The 23,371-nt window shown below is 32.8% G+C and overlaps 1 protein-coding gene and 1 long non-coding RNA gene across 10 annotated transcripts in view; both read left to right on the top strand.

Annotated features, from left to right (window-relative positions):
- Nucleotides 1-23,371, top strand: part of ARID1B (AT-rich interaction domain 1B) — a 523,204-nt gene that overhangs the window by 233,841 nt on the left and 265,992 nt on the right. The window lies entirely within an intron of this gene.
- Nucleotides 3,773-23,371, top strand: part of LOC141565824 (uncharacterized) — a 44,129-nt gene continuing 24,530 nt past the window's right edge. The window contains exons 1-2 of the long non-coding RNA XR_012489155.1: nt 3,773-12,210; nt 14,915-23,371. The exon at nt 14,915-23,371 is cut by the window's right edge and continues 24,530 nt beyond it. This is a non-coding gene — a long non-coding RNA (uncharacterized LOC141565824). The remainder of the gene's footprint in view (nt 12,211-14,914) is intronic.

Below are 23,371 nucleotides of genomic sequence, written 5' to 3'. Positions count from 1 at the left end.
AAGGCCTTTAATTGAAAAAGCCTTTCCATCTTGATAAAGCCTAATAGTTTGTACTTCACTGGCATAGCTTTTGTGTTGGAGAAGGGTGGATTGGAGGCCTAGGTCATTTCCATACCCTAGTCAGAAATAGTATCAGTTGTGAAGTTCAAAAGACTGTTGTGTTTTTTTAATTGTTTTAAACAGTATTTAAATGTTATCTCCAGGCCTTCTTTCAGGCATAGATCCGAATTCATTGTTTTGATTTATTTCATTTTTAAAAGTCTGCTGTTTTCCCTGTGTACTTCCTCCACTTATGCCAGATGCAGCACCCCTTTCCCCCAAAAAATGTGGTACATTACTTTTAATGTTTGAAGTGGTAAATTCTAGTTTCTTTTTATGATCTGTATTTTTTGATTTCCTCTTTGTCCTTTAGTTTAGCAGCACTAGTTTTTGTCTTTTCCCTCAGAAAAAATTTAAAGCTACATAGCTAGACCGTAACCTATCTCTAACTTCTATGTCTATTTAAGAAACTTCTTCTAGGTAAAAGAGTTAAAGAGGGAAAAGGGAGTTATGTAATTTCACTAACCAAGCAGAACAACCTTTAAAGATGGGTGAGAAATTTCTGAAATTGAATCCTCCTTCCCCTCCTCCACACTTCCTAACCCAGATGGTAACTATCTGGGGTTTCCAGTTCAGCAAAAATCAGTAACTATGACATATGTCTCTACTTAAATACAAAATTCTGAAGTGTGTTTTGGTTTTATTATAGCAACAAGACCATAGAAAAGTTGTTAAATGGGGACGTGAGATTTCTATATTAAAATACTGAACAAAATAGACTTCTTTTCTCTATAAATATAAATTTAACCTGATGTTTTTAATAGCGTGGTGTTATACCATGCTACTTGGGATTCTCAGTCTCTAGGAGAAAATGATCCTAGATTTAGATTGTTGGCAAGGTCTAGGTTAATTGGAACTGATTTGTTGTTTTGGAGGGAGGTTGATTCATTAAGATAGTATGTGGATTATTATAGAATCTCCTTGTTAAAACACTTTTCCTCCCTCAAAAATACTAGCAGTCCAATATTTTACAAAAGATCCTTGCAGAATATTGCAGCAGTGTGGTACCTTTTTTGAACTATATCTGGCTAAATAGATTACTTTTATCTTCACAAATTTTCAGTTTTAAAGACAATGGTTATTTTCTACTCTAAGCAAAGAGAAGTTAAACTCAGTCTTAGATCCCTGCTGTGCTGGTGAGAGTGGGTCAGCATTTCTGTTGATCTATTACTTATTTTCTTAGGAGGATAAAGATTGTAAAAACATTCCCCAAACCGGAAACAATTTGGTTAACACATTTATTTGAGGCTTTTGGTCTTTTATCACTTTTGCCTCTAGTAAAGCTAAAGTAAGGACTTTGAATAAGGAGAAAGGCTAGTCATACTTTCTGCTTGTGATAGCTCTTTGTTGATCTAAAGGGGCACTTTTAAAAGAGCGAGGTCATTTTATGTGATTATGGAGAGCACTTGTTTCTCTCCTATTCAAGATGAAAAAATAATAGTTTTTGAATAAGAGTTCAGTTGAGATGACTTCCTGCCCCTCCACCCCCTTCTCTTTAGTCCTTTCCTAGTAGTTAAGAGGTCTACACTCTGAGTGGCTTCTTTGAGCTAATACCCTTCCCTTTTAATGTTGATTATTTACAATCTCTTGGGTTGTCATTCTATGTTCTATACTACATAAAAGTATGTCCAAGCATACTTCTAAGCATAATGTTCATATTAAATCACAGTCAATACCTTATAGAATGTGTTTTTATTTTGCTTGAAAATCTCTAAATTTTTGGTTAAAAATTTTTCTCTTGTTGGATAATTGGACTGTGTTCCGTGCATGATGTGGCATCTGTTTCAGTGACAGATGTCCTTTCCTGTTTGGTGCTAAGTTCCCTTGCTCATTGTTTATGGACTTATTGCTCCTAAAATAATTATCTTAATTTTCTAGTAAGCTAAAATTATATTTCTTTCACTCTGTAATTATTGTATTTCAACCATAATTCCTTCCAGGAAATAATTTGTAGAATTTTTGTTTCTATTGACAAAGTACTACTCTTAAAAATACTATTGCTATTTATGAGCAAATTTAGTTGAGTCTGAATGGGCTTTGAGTGTATGTTCTTTTGAGTCAATTTTCATAGTAAAGCAAGCTAGAGAGGTTAAGTGCCCATTTCTTGCCTACTCTTCATGATTCATTTTTCCGTCTAAAAAGCACTTGTCAAAAGGTGAAAACCCCAAAAGATTCGTTCATAATGAATCCAGGAACAAGAATAAGATTCACATTACCTAAATGGCACCATCTCTATCATTGGCTTGTGGTTTTTTCATTTTTGCTATCTAGGTAAGTATAGCTGTGTGTGTGTGTGTGTGTGTGTGTGTGTGTGTGTGTGTGTGTGTGTGTGTGTATGTGCGCGTGCGGGCACATGTACACATACATCCATGATTATAAGGTTTTTGTTTACAAAAGGAGAGTTTATTCCCAGAAATAATAGTGAAATCTAGAATCATTCTTACTTTATTTTCATAACGAGGCATAGTTAGTAGTGTATTTTGAAGCTTGTCAAATATTCCATTTAATTAATTTGCTAAAAGAGAAAATAAAAAGATTCCAAAATTGAACATTAATGATGTTTAGTGGAAAGGGAGAAAGTTGCCAATTTTTGCACCCACTACTACTTTTTGGAACCAGAATGCATAGAATATTACTATACATCTAGACCCAGAAAAAACCTTAGAGGCCTTCTGGTCCAACTCTGTGGTTATATAAAGATGAAAACTGATACCCAGGAATGTTACGTTACTTGCCCAAGGTCACATGTGCAGTTTAGTTTTAGAAGGGAGACATAAACTCCTACTTTAAGAATGTGAATGACCTTAGCCAGACTCTGTCCTGGTCATCATTATAATGGAATAGGATTATAAACTGCTAGCATAGCCTTTTCATTCATTTAATTCTTTTCCAATGTGTTGGACATCAGAATGTAATGCATTTTTTGTGTGTGTTAGACTTTTCAAATCTCTGGAGCTATTAGTGGAAGACATAACTGAGAAAGAAATTGTTTGCTTAGTGTCTGCATTGTGGATTTATATAGAACTGTTAAGAGTATTGATAGATTTACTTACCTGCCACTAAAAGTTAATGGGGGGAGTTGCTGAACTACAATCCATACCATCTCATTTAAAACCTTTGTCTTTGCCACAGAGGGATTTTGGAAATCTGTTCTTAAAGAATGTCAAAGCAAGGAAATTTCAGGGAAACAAAAAATTGTAAAAATATTTGTAACACATTAAAAGTTCAAATATTTCAGAATTTGAATACTAAAAATTCAAATATTGCTGTTCATTTTTTGCCTCTCTATGTGTATATGTATACACACACATATAAATATATATTGTCTCATCCTTCTTATTCCTGTATCAGAGCCAATTATATTGTGCATTGGTGTGGGCAACATTTGTTAAGTGGTAGCAGTATTAGAAGGCAAAAATGTTAGTGTTTTTGAAGGTCGGCATCCAGATGCCTTGTCCTCTTGGTGAAATTTCCCAAGCTGTAAGTCTAGCTTTAGCCAGTTTTTCTTTTTCTTTTTTTTTTTCTTTTCTTTCTTTCTTTCTTTCTTTCTTTCTTTCTTTCTTTCTTTCTTTCTTTCTTTCTTTCTTTCTTTCTTTCTTTCTTTCTTTCTTTCTTTCTTTCTTTCTTTCTTTCTTTCTTTCTTTCTTTCTTTCATCAAATATTAAATGTATATATCAGGATTTAATTTTCTTGATATAAAAACAAATGGATATATAAAATTACAACCATATACCTTAAGACTTGTTTTTTATTGTTACATATTCCAAAATAGAACAAAAGTGGAATTTATAATTGAAAAAATTCCACAAAGACAGTCTGTCTGTACTAGAAAATATTGTCACATAGGATGGTTGTTTTTTTATGTCACCATTTTGAATGTATGTCTACTGTCTTATATTATTATCAGGTTAAGTATATAGTGAGAGAGTATCAAGAAATCCAAATGGGTTTTACTCTGCCTTAATAATTATCTTTTGTGCAGTATTTTTTTTAAGTGTTCTTTTCACAATGGAAATACAACTTTTCCTCATTGGCTTTCATATAAAACAGTTATGAAATGGTCATGTTATCTTTTCTAGTTTGCTTTTTCTTATCCATATATATAGAACAATACCACTTTCTGATTCAAATAGCAAGGTAATGATAAATGGAGGATACTTTCAGTTACAGAACACTGGATTTGGAATCAAAGATGCATATTCAAATCCCACCTCTGATATTGGACTCCTTGTATAACCACAGGCAAGTAATTTTCCTTTCAGAATTCCAGCTCCATCATTTGTGAAATGAATGGAAGATAAGAATGATAGAAAGCATAGTTTTCAGTATCCAGCTTAACAAAAATTAAGCCTGATTTATATGTTCAATATTACCCTCCTTTTCCAGTTTTTCTTATAGTTTTTTAATATTGTGCAAAGTATTATAAAGCAAAATTTGGCCAATAGTGTTCCTATTGAATCTTTGAGATTAGACAGATTTTTCAGTAATACCTAGGTCCTGATTGGTGGAAATAATGAATCCCCTGAAGTGGTCACATGTATTTGAGTTCACACTAATCAAAGTTTGTTATGTAAAATATGATCATTAGTTCTAGTTCAATGGAAATACACAGAAGAATTTTGAATAGTTCTATCACTAGTAGGAATCATAACTCATGTTAAGCAAAATTTAGATGTACTCTTCCCATTTTACAGACTTAAGCACTGTTAAGCCTTTCTTGATAATTTTTAATTGAAGCATAATCTTAAGTACATATAAGATGCCTCTAAAATCTGAGACTTTTGGAATACCATATATAGTTGCAAGTTTCTTCTACTCTCAGTTTTCAGTGGAAATTTGACAGAGCAATCTAAAGTCATTTTTCTTTGTATGCTACAGCAGGTGCACACTGCCTAGTGTTGGATTTAGAACTGGAAGACCTTAAGTCAAATCCTGCTTCAAATACTTCCCAGCTGTGTGACCCTGGGCAAGTCATTTAATAATCTGACAGTTCCTGTGAGGATGAAATGAGTAACGTGCGAAGGGCTTTGCCAACCTTAAAGTGCTATAAAAATGATGGAAGCTGATGCTGCTATAATCCCATGACATTTTCCTAGCCGAGGTGCATTTTTTATGGTTTGTCTTGCGTACAAGAAGTCCCTAATATGTTCAGAAGGATGTGGAGGTCAGTGAGGGAGAAGAGACTATTATAATAACTTTTGTTCCTATCCTGTGAATGACTACACACTGTTAGTCATGAAACTATGTGTTTCTGACACCTTTCCCAATTAAGATGCATGCCATTTGTGGAAAGAAATGCATCCTTGAATGAGTGGCCTTTCATATTTTTAAAATTCTTTTATTGCACTAGGAAGAAGGTTCATGATTTTGCATTTTATCTTGCCTACTTATGTGAAAGGTTTTCTTTCACAGCTTTTCTGTAGCCATGGACTCCACTGCATGGCTTATTAACTCATCTTATGACCTTTGACTTCCTAAGAAGATGGGCTGTCAGGGCTTTTTGTGACATCAGTAGTATGTTGCTTGAATGGGTATGTTATAATTGCTGATTCAGCTCTTCTTACTATTCAATATTAGAATAGCAGGTGTTAAGACTAATTTTGAGAATTTATTGTTATATGCTGGTGATGCTTTAGAGACCACTCTGCTTACCAGCCTAATAGCCAAATGAAAGCTAATAGTCTGTTTTGGCCATTGAAGCTTAAAATCCTGCTAATTCCTTCCCCTAATGAATAATCTTTTTTTTTTTTTTTCCTTTATGTGCTGAGACTACAGAAGAGCTAATTATGTGACATCCTATGTTAGGAAAATTAAGATAGGATTATTTGAGAGTTTCTGAATTAAAAAAAAAAATCCTTGCATATCAATGTTTGTTTCTCCAACAAGACACAGAAATACATATATGCTTTCTGTGTAAAATTATGTAACCTTGTAGTTATTGCTTGTCTGTGAAAGGATATATCTGACACTTCATATTGGTAGTATAGGATGAATTTTCTGATGTACATGCATTTTATAACGTGCAAATCTTTTAGATGTGCTAAAATTGCCTCAGGGGAGGAAAGGTCTAAATCCCAATTCAAAATACTTTGTTATTCTTTTGTTGATATACCCTATAAAAGTGTAGTTTGGCTGTTTGTGGGAGAGAAATATTCTTGGGCTGTTTTAAAATTTCAGCTTTTAGGGAAAGAAAATATATAAATAACACAAGTATCAAAGTGGATGAGGTGTTAAATAAATTGTAATAAACACCAGAGGACACAGAATGTGTTAATCTCCAAGCTGCGTGATTACTTTGTGTTGTGAAAGGTTAGCTTTTCAATTGTGAGGCTTAATTACTTTTCAAATGAATATTTCATAACAGTTATTTTTTCATTGAATATACACTTACATGCTTATTTTCTTCCCCATGTGGTAGACATTAGTGATCAACAGCTTGATATTCAGTTGTTTCTTTCCATTTTCTTCACCAGAGGTATTAAAGCACTGGGTGGCAGCAGGGATCATGAATTTTTTTATTTTTTTAAAAATAATTTGTTTCGTTACAAAGTAATAGCTCAAATAGTTGGGTGATATTTTCAGTGGCATTTAGCTCATTTCTAAAGTTTAGTTGTTGGTTGGGCTGAATACACTTGCTTGAGCAGATTAGATTGTGTTTCTATTTAGGTGTGTAAATTTCAAAGCATTGTAAAATGGATGTTTTCTACTCTTCACCAGCAACTTTTAAATTTCTTCTCTTAGGCTATACCCTTCCTGTATTTTCATCCCAACTTTACAGAAACCATCTTTTATGTAGGTTGATGTGTATTTTAAAACGAACATTGACTCTTCTGTAGCTATTAGACAGTTATTTCTGTCCTACATAGTACCTTTAATGGGAAAAGAGTGTATCTGAACTTTAATATGCAAATATTTACACGCATCTGCTTGAAGAACTTCATGACACTTCAGATATATATATATATATATATATACATATATATGTATGTATGTATATATATAATGCTTAATTTTTTTAAAGTATGTATTGAAGTGTTTGATTAATTCTCTTGGAATTTTTGAGATTTCTCATGAAAACTGTTTGCTTTTATACAGAGACCTTTAAGCATTACATTCTTAGTGGTTGTACAACTAGTGTGTTCACATATGGACAGAGACCCTTAAACTTTGTTACTTTTTTATTCACTACTGATGTAGGACTCAGGTGATGTCATTTGTCGGCAGAAACTGATCCTTTGTGTGTATGTGCACTGTGACCATAACATCTCATATGATACAGTAATTTTCTTTTGTATTCAGTTAGTGAAGTGAGTCATTTTCATCCAGCCATGAGTACTGTTGTTTTATTAGATTTAGAAAATAAATTCACTTACTTAGCCTGAAACAAACATTGAAAGTTTAGAGTAGAGAGATAATATGTGTAAGTTGTAGGAGCCTGCCTTAGTAGTATAAAAGTTGAAGAAGTCTGGAGAATAATCATTTGCAATATAAATATACATGATTTTAAATGGACTCTTTTACTAGCTCTTTTAGCAACTTTTATTTCCTTTCTCTTTGTTCTCTCTCTTGGTGAATGTTGATATTGTTGTGTCTCTTTTTTTAATTGCCTCTAAGTTGATTGGAAATTTTATTTCTGGCATCATTGAGCTAGACATAAATATATTAAATCCAGTCTTTATTGATGTGTCCATACTTCATCTCAGAGTCTTCCTTTCAGTTGAAATTACTGATATAGACTGGACTAATATATACTCAGAAAATCTACCGATATCAAAGTATTAAGAGTTAATGCTGGTACATAGATGAACAAAGGCCTGAAAATTAAACTTCTTTGACAACAAGTTTGGGAATCTATAATCTGGAAGCCTACTTGTATTCTGGTTTTATACTTGTCTGGATTTAATCTCACTTCATGTAAACATGTCTATGAATCAAATATTTTTGTGCTTATTTTAAAGGACTTTATCAGTAATTTCACTTCTAGCTAATAAAATGGCTCACCTGGGCAAGCTGATAGTTTTCTTGCAACTTTTATTCTTAGAGTTTTCTAGAGCCCAACTTCTTAAACTGTGGTTGTACAACCCCATCCTGGGGTCTTGTAGCTGAGTGTGAGGGTCATGAAATTCTAACTTATTATCAGTAAATGTTTATTTGGTATACCCATTTTATATATCTATATACCCAGCATCATATAAAAATTTCTCAAACAAAAAGGGATGTGGAATGGAAAAGCTATTCTCACATTGAAAAGGTAATTACCAAGCCATATATAATGATCTTTCCAAGCCTCATTGACCTAGAAAACTATATATTAACATTATCTATGTTTTGTTGTATTTTTACTTATTTTGTTAAATATTTCCCAATTACATTTGACCCACTGGTAGTGGCCCTTAGGCTATATTTTACTTCTCTGGCCTAAAGCATTGAGAATGACTTTTCCATGTCCTATGCCAGTAAGTACCACAAGCAGAACTTAAGCCCTTGCATTAATTTAAAATGTATAAACATTTACTCACCTAGCATATTTATTTAAAAAAAATAAGACCTCCAAATTTGTTTTGAAGGGGCAGTATTATTTTCTGTCAGTGTTAGAACATTTTAAATTGTTTTTGTGCTTTTCTAAATTTAGCCTAATTAATTTTTATAACATTACATTATGATGATATTGGGTTTTCATAGTATTATAAACAAAAATCATCTAAACCCTGAAGGCAGAATAAATCGGAATTTTGTCATTTTATATTTTTACTCAGAGACAGAGCAACTGGAATTTTTATGTAGTGAAGTTTACTGTTATTCGTAGTTATACTGGGATATTGACATTAAAGAGTTAATAGAATAATAAGGTGCAAAGACAATTGACGATCATGTAAAAATTTAGATTTGTTAAACTGTGAAGGATGAGTTCTTTTCTTGGTATTTAAATTCCCAAGGAAGAGCTAGTCACTTCTCACCTATATCTGTGGCCACTTCTTATTCATTTCCTTGCCATCTTCTCTGCTCAGATGATTTCAGAAGTTAGCTCAGTAGCAGTGTGAATGGAGGTTGTAACTGTTAACCTACATGTTCTAAACTCCTTGCCTTGTTCCTAATAGGGATATTGATTTATTGGAAGCTGGGGAGAGATTAAGGACATTGAGTCAGAAGAATATGGAATTAAGGAACTCAGATTCTAGAGCCAAGAGTATTCTCAAAGGAGATGGAAAGGGAGCAAGTTTTTTATTGGAGCTGGGTGTAAAGGATCTCATATTTGGACCCCTTAATGACTATGGCAATAATCTAGGGCCACTTTTCCCACGATCATGCTTGGAAGGTTTGGGAATAAACCTCATAACTTCATTTGCAGTATTACTACCATGCTTCTACCTGAGCTGAAAAGGGGAGGTGGATTTATTCATTGATGCCATTACTGAGATTTAGCCACTAGGGGAGGAGTCAGCCTAATTCCATAACTCTTTTTCAGATATTTGAAAGCAATTAATTTAATTTAGTCTTTTACTTTTCAGACTAAACATCCTCATTAAAAAGAAAAAAAAAAAAAGCCGCACCTTCACCAAAACAAACAAACAATTTCTCAAGAAATGTAGTTAAATTCAATAAACTAAATTAACCCCTTTTAATGCCTGAAGCACAGTAGGTAGTTTATTGATACATACTTTTTCATTGACATCTCCAGAATCCTGGAGATAAAAAGATAAAATGTTTTCTATAGATTGTGTACTCTTTTGGTTTTGTTCCTCTTTATCATCTCTAAAAAGTTTAGCTAAGAAAAGGATAACTATTTTCTTTGAGTATTAGAGGAGGTTATTCTGCAGAATAGAGATCAAATTTATTCTGTCATAGAAACAATTGATGGAACTTGCAGGTAGAATTTTCCAATGGGCATAAGGAAAAACCTCCCAGTAATTCTGCTTTTACCTGGGCCACCTTTTAAAAGAAGTAATAAGTTTACTATCATAAAGAAACTAATAAAGCAGATGTATTTTGGAGTAGACTCCCTGCTGAGGTATGAGTTAAGAGAGATGACCTTTGTAAAATTTCCATTTTGTAGCATGACAACCAGAATTAGACCTAGTATTCCAGATGTAGTCTGATAAGAGATGAGTCCACTTATTTCCCATTAAGTGACCCCTGTGTTCAGATCAGTACAGACTAAATTTATAAAGCTTTTTTTTTTTTTTTTTTTTTTTTTTTAAGGAATTGTTTCACATTGCTGGTTATGGTTAATTAAGTGTGTGGTCACAATTAAACCCTGTTAGGTCTCTTCCCCTACCCACCAAACCCAAATTTATTCTCCATTTGCTTTTTTTTTTTTTTTTTTTTTTTTTTTTTTTGAACTTAACTATAAGGATCCATTTTTATTCAAGTCTGAAACCACTGCTCTAGCTTGATAACTAAGTGATTTATGTCATTGCTGGAGTATAAGTAGTTAGTCAGCTCCAAATCAACTTATTAATAATGTTATCTAGCTTATCATCCATTATAATAGAAATAATAACTCACTCTTTTGTACTACTCTGAATATTAAAAAGTACTTTCTTCTGAACAGTCCTTTGAGATGGGTAGTACAAACAAGTTTTTTAAATTCCATTTTTATAGAAGAAATAGGTTCAGGAAGATGAAAGTGATTTAATCAAAGTTACCCTTTTATGAAGTGGAAACTTTATCTTTTGGAAACCATATTTCTTAATACCAAATCTAATGCAAACTTTGCTGCCTTAAGGAAAAGTGGGAAATTTGGTCATACGCTTTGCTATAAATCAGGATGTTACTATGTCTTTGGTGTTATGTTTTAATTTAATGAAAAGAATTGCATTGATATACCATTATGGTTAAATATGTTTCATATAACTCCACATGTTCCACATATATATATATATATATATTCTCTATCCTTTAATTTTTATAGCAAAGTAGAGTTCAATGACCACAAAGTAAATTCCTCATCCTGCCTATATTGGTCCCCAAAAGGATGGATTTGAGATTGTGATGAATTATTATTAAGTCCCCTATTACCTGAAAAACAGCAAAGAGGCTATATCTTACCAACAGCTGGAAGCTATTGAGTTTGAAACTACTTTCTTTTAAAAATGAAGTCCTACTTTGCTTTGTTAGAAATAAATATTAAATAAACTACACGGAGTAATTTTTATGCAAAATTAAGTTTTCTTTGTAGTAAAATTATATCCTTTGACCATTTCTTTTCAAATTCTTAAAAACTCAGTAATTGCCAACATATATGAATGTTCTGTCTTACTACTTTCAAGGTGAGGGAACTTCTAATCCTAGCTACATTACCCTTTTTTTGGTCTTTTAGCTCAGTTTCTGTTCCCGGACCTACTTAGCACCCCACCATGTTTTTACCCCTGAAATTGTAACCCTTAGCTCCTGTTCCCTTTATGGGGAGTATGTCTGAATAATGGGCGGAAGGGAGTAGAAGGAGAATGAGGGAAATTTTAGAAATTTTTTTTGATGATCTTAATTAAAACTACTTTTAATAATTTGTTTATATGTGTCTTAAGGTTTTGAAATCTGCTCTGACAACTCTAACACTGATTTCATGGGTCAAAAGGTGTTCAAAACTATTAATTGACAATTTTCATCATGAAAAACTATGCTAAGTAGCTACAACACATAGTAAGCTTGCAATTCAGTGACAGCTGATAATTCAGTGTATCTTTTATGTGATATCATTATTACTACATTAGAGCCTATATCAATATGAATTAAAATTGTAAGGTTTTAAAAAAAGCTACTCTCTTTGTTAATTTGGGTATGCCTTTAACCTAAATTATAAATAATAGACCTCATTTATAAAATGCTTTATGATTTACAAAGCTAAAGAAATATCTTATTGTATTATTTTCACTACAGCATTATGGATTAGAAGTACTGAAAGTGTATGAGAAAACTGAAGCTTAAGGAAAGTGAACAACTAGCATCTAGTAAGGGGCAGGCACCAGAGTTAGATCCATAGCTTGCCTTGTTCTTTCCATGCTGCCTCTTACCTAATTGTTGCTTCTTTGCTTAAAATAATTTTTAAAAATTGGAATCTACAAAAAACCTGATAAAGTATTTAATATAAAGAAGACATTGCCAGGATAACTTGTAAGTACCTAGTAATAAGTGCAGCTAATATTTGAATGTGTTACTACTCTGTTTCCAAACTCAGCACTCTACCTCACTGCCTTTCTGCTGACCATCTTTAATAGCATTTGTGTTTTTACTTGTTCTTCCATGGTGGAGGACCTCTCCACTCATTTTGGTCCTCCTTTCTATGGTCAATAGCACAGGTTGTAAATAAATCATTTGCTGAGGGAAGTATGGGTGCATCCATTGCCATGCACCCAAAGAAGCTAAGTCATCTCTGCGGATATGGAAAGCTTCTCTTTGATTTCATTACTACTATGATTATCAGTTAGACATGTTCAACCCCTGTTTTGACCAGCACACATTTTGTTTTATTTTGTTTTGTTTTTTTCTTCATTAATTTAAAAGACATGTTATGAAATTCTAGAATACTTTTCCTCCAAATCATATCTTAGGTATTACCTGAAAAGAGCACCAGGCTCTAGATATTTGGTGACTGGATAATTTTGGGCATTAACTTCCATTTACCTCAGTTACTTCAGCTCTAATATGGGGGTTCTTAATAGCATCTACTTCTCAGGATTGTGGCCATCAAAAGAGACAATAAAATTTGTGAAGCAATTCTGGCATAGTGCCTGGCAAGAATAGGCACTATGTAAATGCTAGCTATTCTTATTTTAAAATAGATACTGCAGTCATAAAATGTGATCTGTTCTTATGGGTCACTATGCCACTAAATTCAGTAATAATAGGCTGTACTATTGTCAACACTCCAGTGAATCTGTGGTCTTTTTTATGTGTTAGTCCCTCCAGTGATGGAGACTGTAATGTATCTATTCTTCGTAAGTTAGGGGTGCTACTCTTGTCTAAGCATTCTGTCATGTTCTGGGGATGGTATCTCTATCCAGTCTACCTTCTTGAATTTCCCTTGATATATTACAGATAGATTCATTCCAAGGAAAGATTTGAGATTTTTCTCTGTCATTCCTAATTCTTGCTACATGAATGATTTCATTTGAAGTTAATATTTTGACTCAATACCTCAATGGCACTGTGAAATACATTTAACAAAACAAGGTTAGGGAGCATATTTCAATATGATGACCTGACTTTGCCTGGAAATATTATTATTAAAAGGCCTTTTGCAACTGAATAAATGCTGAAGAATCTGTCTTTTTTTTTTTTTTTTCTCTTACATTGGAAGAAAGATGTTTAAGAAAAACATCTGAGTTTAAGAAAAACTCAAGTCAAAAGCTTTTTAACAATATAAAGGAAAAGGAGTAGGCACTAACTGGTGATTCATGGTATGTTGATTCTGGAAGGGATGTCTAGTTTTGTGAGCTTATTATGAGTCAGCAGTGTGATGTAGCAATGAAAGCAGCTATGGTAATCTTAGCTTTCGTTAATAGAGAAGTAGTATATCCAGAGTAAAAAGGAAAGGATAATCCTGCTGAACTCTGACATGGTCAAACTGCATCTGGTGTATTTTGCACTCTTCTTAGATACCACATTTTAATATGGAAACTGGAAAACTGGACCATATTCAGAAGGCAACTGGAAAGTTGAGAGTATTAGAAACTATTAGAAATTTTATCCATTTTGGGGGTAGGTTTAAAGAATTAAAAGTGATTCAGCTTAAAAAAGGTTTAGTGGGGGCATGCTGGTAGGTAGATATTAAATATCTACATTTGTTATGTTATGTTTGTTAAGTTTGTTATGTAGAAGAAAGGTTATATTTAGCTTACTAAGACCCAGAGGATAAAGTCAGAAACAATGGATGGAAGTTAGAAAGAAGCAATTTTTGACTCAACATAAGAATAAATGTCTTAATAATTAGAACTGGTCAAAAGTGAAATGTCTTGCCTTGGAGGTAGTGAATTCCCCATTAGTACAATTGTGGAATCTAGCTGACCACTTCCTAGCATATTATAGACATATTCCTAATGAGGAGCACATTGATTACATGACATCTGAAGAGCCTTTGGCTATATACAATGAACATCTATGCTTAAGAGAGCTGACTTATCCATCATCTTTTATAGTGCAATAAGATCACAGATTTTTTTTCCATAAACCCATAAAATAAACCTTAGAGCTAGATATCTGAGATGTTTACTAGAGTTCCACTGGCCCTGAAAGGCTATGTGTAAATGCATAGATATTAGGTAATGAATTATATACGCATATGGTTCCCAAAGTTTAAGAGCCATTAGCTATTTTCACTTCTTAGAATTTTGAGAGTAATCATTGGCAGAGTAGAATATATGAGGCTTCAACCAGCACTGGGTCCATGGCATTCAGTTGGTAGCTATTGTCTATATTTGTAATTTTTAATACACAGCATTTATTAAGGTGTTTTTTTTTTAACTGATCTTTTCATATTATAGCAAAGCCAAACAGTTTGAGAAAGAAGATTGAAATAGGTCTACGGACAATTTTTATAGTAATCTGTTGACCTGATCTGGAATGATTTGTCCCTTTTGTAGGATTAATCTAGGTTCAGAATCCACATTTCAATGGGCATAATCTTAAAAGAAGGTGGGTACAAGTTTATTGCTGCTCAGAACCTTAATTTAAACAAAACATAAGAAGAAACTCAAAGTATAAAATGTATTATTTGATTTGATTTGATTTACTTTTATTTTTATTTATATAAACTTTATGTGTGTGTATGTATATATATATATATATATATATATATATATAAAACTTTAATTAACAGACACAGTGGCTACTTGAACAGTCAACATGCACCATGCATCATCACCACACTGAAGAAGCACCAACATCAGAATTCCTTGGCTGGAAGGACAGTCACAGCTATTCTGAGTCTTAAATGGGAGCCATTGCTAGGCAGGCCATATAAGTACCTCCTAGCCCAAATCTTCAAAGTCCCTTTCCACTAAGGGGTGAAAACAAAGAAGGCACTACGTGAGATGTAGCAGCCTCTCAGGTACAGGATGCTCCATCACAAAAAGCCCATCAAGGAGAATATTTGTTCATTCCTTTAGGAGGACTGTATTTACTCAAGGAACTGACCAGGTTTCTAGGATAAACACAGGTCTTCAGTAAATGATACTCATTGATTAATGCACAGGGAAGAATGGCCTTCCAACTTTTATGCTTTCTTAATATTCCATCAGATAATTTTGCAAGTGTGTTCTCATATTTTCAGGAAAACTGTTAAACAAAAGACATGGCTGAAACTTTCTTAAGATTCCTTATTCATTAGGACTCTTTATATCCTGATACACTAGCCCTGGTCATTTATTTGACCCCCTCCCAGACATCTTGGGTTTGGCATTGGAGCAAGCAAGATGAAGAAGATAAAGAGTAAAATTATTATTAAAGAGTGAATCACGATTACTATTATACTTTTGGAAAAGTGAGTATGTATTTTTTTAGCTTTGTCAAATGTCATCTAACAAAAATCCTTCCTAAATACTTCACCATTCTGTTGCAGGTAACTGCATTCTCAAAGACTTTGTCATTAGAATGTAAACTGGCCATTTTACCAAGCTCCAAAAGGCATTGAGTATGGGTCCAGAAATGATAACAATCTTATGACTCAGTTTAGAGTATCATCAGCTACCCAACAAATTTCAGGGCTATCTACTAAGGTGTTGAAATGGTCATGTTACCTACAGGTGAAATTGTGGATTTTTTAAAATTCTGAAACATAAATTATTAAGTTATCATTGATGAAGTAGAAATATGGTACATTAAAAGAGAATCCAATGACTTAAAGTTGCTTCAGTTATAGTCATTATAGTAAGGTCAGATCTACTATAATATGTTTTAAAACTTTCCATAAGTTCAGGATTTATAAAGAAGTAGTAATACTACTTAATTGCAGGAATATACTTGAACGAAATGAGATTCTTCATTGTGACCTTAAATTAATTTAATAATATAAATGTGATTTTTTTTAAGAAGTTGTGCATTATTTCTCATTCAATATGAAAGTTATATACCATTCCTGTCCTACCCACTGAAAATAAGCAAAAGTCATTACTTTTTTTTTTTGTTTTGTTTTGTTTTTAAGTAAGGCTACTGATATGTATTCTTTATAGTCCATTATAAAGAAAAGGCCAATAAGATGACTTAATTTTTTCTTACATAATTATTTCATTCCTTGTGTTTTTATCCCCAGCACCTAGCATTTTGCTTAGAGCAAACAAAAATCTTAATAAATATTTATTAATTAATTTTATTTCCTTATGGATGTCAATTTTATGGTTTCCCTGAGAAAGACTTGCAGATATGTTGGTCAATGGTTCTTAACTTTTTCTTCTGTCATGGATGTCTTTAGTAGTCTGGTGCACCTTATAAGTGCAATTTCTGAATATGTTTTAAATTTATGGATTTAATACATTTCTGTTAGAAATTATTGAAAATAAAATTGTCATTTTCTCTATACAAGTGCAATGGACAACTCTCCCTTTCCCTCTGCTCAACACATTCATGATCTCATGTTAAGAATCATCATAGAGGAAAATATTCTTTTTTTTTTTTTTTTTTTTTAACTGAAGCTGGGGTTAAGTGACTTGCCCAGGGTCACACAACTAGGAAGTGTTAAGTGTCTGAGACCAGATTTGAACTCGGGTCTTCATGAATTCAGGGCTGGTGCTCTATCCACTGTGCCACCTAGCTGCCTTGAGGAAAATATTCAAGAGGAATAAATTTAGAATGACAATTTTGGAGTATTTTGTTTTTGAAATGTAATTCAAGATCAATGCATTTCAATTGATAATTTTTATTTCTAGGGATTGAGTTAGTTACAGATGTTTTAAAAATTCGAAGTTATGCTTCTTTATCTACTCAGGCTTCTTCATCATGTAACTATGATATTCTATCATCAGAGACTATTTGAGTTAGAACTGTTTTAGAATATTCAACAAAAACCTTCTGTAGACTAGTAAAAACAAGAAATAGGTTAAAGCATTGCTTATAAACTAGAAACTTACCAATCATTACAATTTACAGCAACAAAAATTCTGCCCCACATACCTCTCTTCCTTTCCCTCCTCCTCTGCAGTCATAGAACATCAAGATGTAGGCATGTAGGCAAAATCATATAGGCAATATCAATTGAAAAGTTTCTTATAGTTTTATGGAAATGATCATTACAAGAGCAATATTAAGAGGCTGTATTGTATTTTAAATTACATTAAAATGTGTTTAAATTTTTTTTTTAAAAAGGTTGCATGTGTTTTCAGAAATTTATTTGCTTTTTGATTTTTCTTAACCAATTAAGAATGTATTGATTTGTTTGCATTGACATACATTAATACCATAATTGTACAGAATAATGAACATCTTCTGCTTCACTAAGAGTGTATGGAACACCATCCCCCATCACACACCCCTGCTGATCACCTGAAATAGCTTTGCCATGATGATAGTCTCATTTTTTGATACTCAACAAAAGAGCAGAGCTTTAAATTCCTCCCAGAGCCTTCCTTTATAATAGGCTCATTATGTTCCAGCTAGCTGTATTCTCCACCAATACCTCTTCTCAGACACCTGCTAGGTACAATGCCTGATAGTCACTCCATCTCCTCTTTTTCCTCTATTCAATATTGTATGCTCATTGGGCAGAAATTGTCTCTTTTTATTATTTGTATCTCCTGTCCTTTGCACAGTGCCTGGCACATGCTTAACCACTGTTTATTGAATTGATACCTCCTAGAGATTTAGCATGATTCCTACGTTTAGATCCTGATCGCAGCTTTTAAGTTTAAGGGATAAAGTACTATATGTTCTTGCAGTTTTTTTTTTTTTCTAGCACAATAACTGTTATATTTTCTGAAATGTGAACACATGCCATGAATGGAAATTGAATTGTGACTTTGCAAATTAGTATATTTAGGAGGCCCATCTTCTTTCTTATAGTTACCTCTTTTACTTTTAAAGAAAAGTAATTTTTAAAACCTTAGGGAAGACTCCTGTGATAAGCAGTATCAGACTATTATTTAATATAATAAAGATGACTTAAATTTGGTTCTCTCTTTTTAATCCTCTGGTGCTGCTTTATATTCTGAAAAAAATAGAATGTGGTTTATTTTCTTTAGATTATTTCAAAACTGACACATTTTATTAGGTAAATTTCAGCTCTTATACAATCACAGTACCTCAGTAAATGAACAGTCCTGAAACATTATTTTTAACTTCATTCTTAGACTTCTAGTGACATGTTTTACTCTAGCTATGAATAAAGAAGCTGAGAGAATATGTTGTAATGTATGTGTTACGATTATAATGGTAAAAAGAATTTCTCCCCCTAAAATACAGCTTGCTTGAACTGATTAGTTTTGGCATAGCTTGAAAAGAGATATTCTCTGTATCTGAACAGCATTAACTTATGGAACATTTTCCTACTTTGTTTTGTAGGGCAAATTTAGGTGTGATTTCCCAGAGGGCATCTGACTTACAAAGTTATTTTGTTCATTGAAGGTCTGAGAATACTCAGAATTTTAAGGGAAAAAAGAGGTAAAGTGGGGGTATAAGACTTTGCAGTGCAGTAGAAAACATAATATCGCTTTGCATTTTAAAAAATTAAAGGTTTTACTGTGTATATACTTGAATTTCATATAAATTTTGCTTCTGTAATCTGAAAAAGGATCTTTGATACAGATAAGTTCAGATTGACTACAGTTCAGGTTTTTAAAAGATTTTAAATCTTATGGGAGCTTTATCTTATAAACCTTGAAATAACAAAGCCATATGAGTTCTCAAATTATTATTCATTTTCTTTAGTGTCTCACAAGGGAAGCATTATACACTCTTTTTTGTAAAATGGTCTATTTTAAAATATGTCATTGAGGTGTTCAAGTAGTTTTTCTGGTAAATAGTCTTTATGGTTAAGGTATATAAAAGGTTAGTTGTGGATAAGAATAGAGGAAATTGTTAGCATTCTGGTTAAGAGTGGAAAGAATAATGATTAAATTGGATTTTACTTCTGTGAGATATGGAGCAGTTTTATTTAGGAAGCCAAATAAATTGTGACCCAAAATATATTTCTTTCTCTACTTCCTGACAGAAGGTAGAAAAATAAATCCACTGAAATTCACTTATTAAAATAAATAGCCAAGAAAAGTTTGTATGAAAAGATTGAATCTTTTAGTTCACCTCTTAATGGATAGTGGCGGGTTTGTTAAAACTCCATAGATATGTAGTTATAGATGGAAAGTTTAAAGAGAACAGAAACAACTCATTGAATATAATTGACATTGAAAAAATATAACTTGGATAGCTGTGGTAGAAAGAGACAGACAGATTTTTTTTTTTTTTTTTTTTGACTTGAACTTAAGTCTTTCTAACTTCAGGTCCAGTGCTGTAATCATTTTACTTATCTATTTGCCTAAAATATGTCCTTAGCTAAATTTTTTGAGTTGAGGTTCTCCTTGCTAGCATTCAAGTTGAAAAACTTGAAGACCTAAAAAGTAATAAACTTATAATATACTAGATTAATATTTAACAAAATTGTCATGCTTAGACTCACAGTAGCTCTATATCTGTTAATTATTGTAATTTATTATAGAAACATACAATATGGCAAATATTTTGTAAGAAAATACTTTTAACATTGTAATGATAAATGAAATCTAGTATTTTAAGGAGATTCTCTAAAAACTGTCACACATGTCACTTCTGGTTATCCAAACAGAATAAAGAGGAACAATGGTATTTATTACATTTGACAACTGACTGACTCAGCTTTCCCAGTGAACAGGACAGATGATGAAATTCTTTTCATTTTGAGGTCTTTTCCATTTCCTGAACTGGTTCCCTCTCTCCTTCTTACCCTCAAACTATCTATATCTTTCATCTGTATAGGGGTGGCAGTTGAGTATATGCAAGTGAATTATGTTTACAAAGGAGAATATAGTGAAAGAGGAGCCAAGAAATCATCAGTCACCCATATTAAGGTTGAAAAGGATACATGTAGAAGGAAATTGAAGGGATTGTAATTTTTCAGAAAATATAGTAAAGGAGAGTAGGCTCAATGCAAAAATGACGTACATTTTCTGACATATCCAGTGTACAAATTGTTTTGTTGACTATATTTATTTTCTTCATTATTTTTGGCATGCAGCCCTACTGAGTAAGTTGAATGATATTAATGCAAAAGTAAAAAGAAGAAACTTAGTTAAATGTGGAAAGCCTGGAAGAGAGCAGAAAGATATTTAGGAGAGGGACATCAATAAAACAGAGTTGTTTCTACTGCATTTAATTTGTTACAAAAAAAGTTTAGGCTAAATCTAAATCTTCTGCATGAAGCCTTTCCTGTTTCCCCAACTATTATTGTAGTTTTCTCCATTTACTTTGCTTTTGATTTACTTCTGCCCGTACTAATGTATGCCATCAGAATGCAAGATCCTATTTAGGGCTGAGTGTGTTTGTTTCTATTTGTATTTGTATTTACATTCCTAGCACCCAGGAAAAATGTAAACATTTAATAAATGCTTCTTGATTGAATAAGGTTACACAGGTAGCATGCAGCAGGTGTAGGATTTATACTTTGTTAATTTTATGTTCCTAGTTTTAAGATGGTGAGGGTGGTTGCCAGAGTGAAATAGAGAAAAATCCTTTGTATTTGATGATTGGATGTTTTCACTTTTGACAAAACAGTAAACTAAATTGAAAGTTCCTCTATGCTTTCCTGAGTTCAACATTCGCTTTAGAGCACAAGCTCCACCATATCATGTAAAGATATAAATGCTGCCTGTATTTATAAAATAATTTAAATCCTTCAGAGAAAGTTGTATTTTCATTGACTCACATGCCACATCTACTTTCTAGACCTTGGGCAATAAGAGGCTGACTGGGTGATCTGGTGCAACTTAAAATTAGAGTGTCTCCTCTACTCTGTAATAAAGTCTACCCAGAGTAAAGTTACAGATACCACAATAGAGTATTTTTCTTTTGAGACAGTTTACAAGCTCAAGTCTCCAATGAGGGACAAAATCCTATCTGTTTAGCTAAATGCAGTAAGGGCTACCCATATAAGATCACACAAGGAAGGTTTTTGATGTAGTTCTTTATACCTCCTATCTGAGTGACTTGGATGCTTCCTTGTAGTAACTGAGGGACTTTGGAACCTCATGTCTTCTTAAATTATGCTTCATGAATTCCTATAAGCTATCAAGTAAAAGTTTATTGCTATATTACTTGTTAATTCAGTCTTACAAAATCCCTCAATCCTGCATTTGGGACCACTGGGATGCCTGACCTAGAACATTCATTCATTCATTGATTTAACAAATACTGTGTTTCAACTGTTCAAAGAACTAAGGAAGAAATTGTGTTCCCCCTGTTTGCCCTTTGATTTAGAAGTATTGACTTATATATATTTTTAAAAACATGCTTAGTTCATGACTATAAATGACCAACAAATGAACCAAATCCTGAGGGTTGATGTTGACTTGAACTTTTAATGTATTAAATGTATCCAGTATTATGTCATTATGTCAGTATTCACATGAAATAATAAATTTAAGCTGGATTGTTTAATACAATATATAAAATGACTCAGTGTAAATGGAAAGAACAAGAAAAATGCAACATTGTAACAAATTATAACTAACATTGTTATGATCAATATTTACCCAGAACTGAGAAAATGTAACTGTTTTCTTTAGAAAGTTGGAGGATTATATAGGTACAGAAGATTGCATATATACTTTTAGATTCATTCAGTTAATGTATAGGTTAGTTTTACTGATCAAGTCCCCTCTGTACTCCCTTCCCCCCTTTTAATTCTTTACTAAAACTGTTGATTTCTGTGGAGAAGAGATGGAGTAATTATTAGCAGTTACTATGTTCTAGGAACTCTGTACTAAGTGCTAGGAACACAGGCAGTTTTTTTTAAAAAAGATTGTTCCTACCCTTAATTTGAATGGTGGAAGACAACATGTAAAAAAAAAAAAAAAAAAAGGAAGGGATTAGACTAAAAAATTGGAAAAGAACAGGCATCCCGAATCCTAGCTAAGAGACACTGAGCATGGATGCTCTGAGCTCTTTATGAGATAGTGGTCCTGCTCAGGAACTCCTAAATCAGTAATCTATATGTAGAGGCATTTTTAGGGTAAAAAGAATATTGGTGCTGTAAGTCAGGAGCAGAGCAGAGAGAGAAGTAGTGGGAAGGGTTAAGGCATACATGCTTAGGCTGCTGCTTGGTGTAGTAGAGTACTGGCTGGAATTAGGAAGGCCTAAATTTAAATCCTGCTTGAGACCTTTAGCTATGAGATCCTGGGCCAGTCACTTAATCTCTTAAATGGCCTCTTCTTAAAAATTATTGATAATAATAACCCCTACATCCTAAGGTAGTCTGGATCATATGAGACAATGGATCTAAAATGCTTCATACATCTTATATATCTTAAAAGAGCTTAAAAATGCTAGTTGTTTGGAGAAAACAAAGGTTAACAAACTTTTTGAATGATCAGAGATTTGAGAGGTAAAAGGTAGTATTAGAGGTAGAAATTTTGAGAGGAATAGAGCAGGAGCTTGGATGTTCTTTGAGGAAGGGTAATTGGGAGAAATTCTGGAAATAATCTCAGGAAATAGAATTAGAAAAATAAATACAAAACAGCTTAAATACAAAACTCAAAGTCAGCAAAATAGGAAGTTTGCTATTACTAGTCAGCTTGAGGGTAGGATGATTTTTTTTTTAACTTTCTGTACAATTTGTAAAAATACATTTCTTTTAGTGTGTCCACTTAAAGTTTTGACATTTCTCAAGCACTTTGAAATTCCTATGATGCTAACCTTTTTGTGTGCCTCTTTAGAAATATAAAGTAATAATGTCTCCTGCATTGAAGCATAAATACCAAAAATTCTGAACAGGTACTGGAGTTTGGAGGTAGGGAGATAGTTAATATAAGGAAAATAGTCACATTTGAAAAAATGGTAAAAAGATCAGGAAGAAACAAAAGTAAACCTTTGAATTCTAATTGTGAGGCTATCTGCTCCTGTTTAATTGGTATACGTTTAAACACTAGCTGTAATGTAATGGATTGCTTGCCATTTAACCAGCATTAACAACCTTAGTTAATTTGTGCCTCTTTATAATTGCCCTAGCTTTTTTATTTTATGTTAATTTCTTTTCTGTATTTTGCTCTCTGAACACTAAAAGTTTCTGGTTTCAGAGACATAATATACAATGCGACTTCAA

This window comes from Sminthopsis crassicaudata, chromosome 4, assembly GCF_048593235.1.
Source record: "Sminthopsis crassicaudata isolate SCR6 chromosome 4, ASM4859323v1, whole genome shotgun sequence".
NCBI classification, from domain to species: domain Eukaryota; kingdom Metazoa; phylum Chordata; class Mammalia; order Dasyuromorphia; family Dasyuridae; genus Sminthopsis; species Sminthopsis crassicaudata.
The sequence above is the reverse complement of the archived record's forward strand: the minus strand, read 5'-3'. Positions and strand labels throughout refer to the sequence as shown.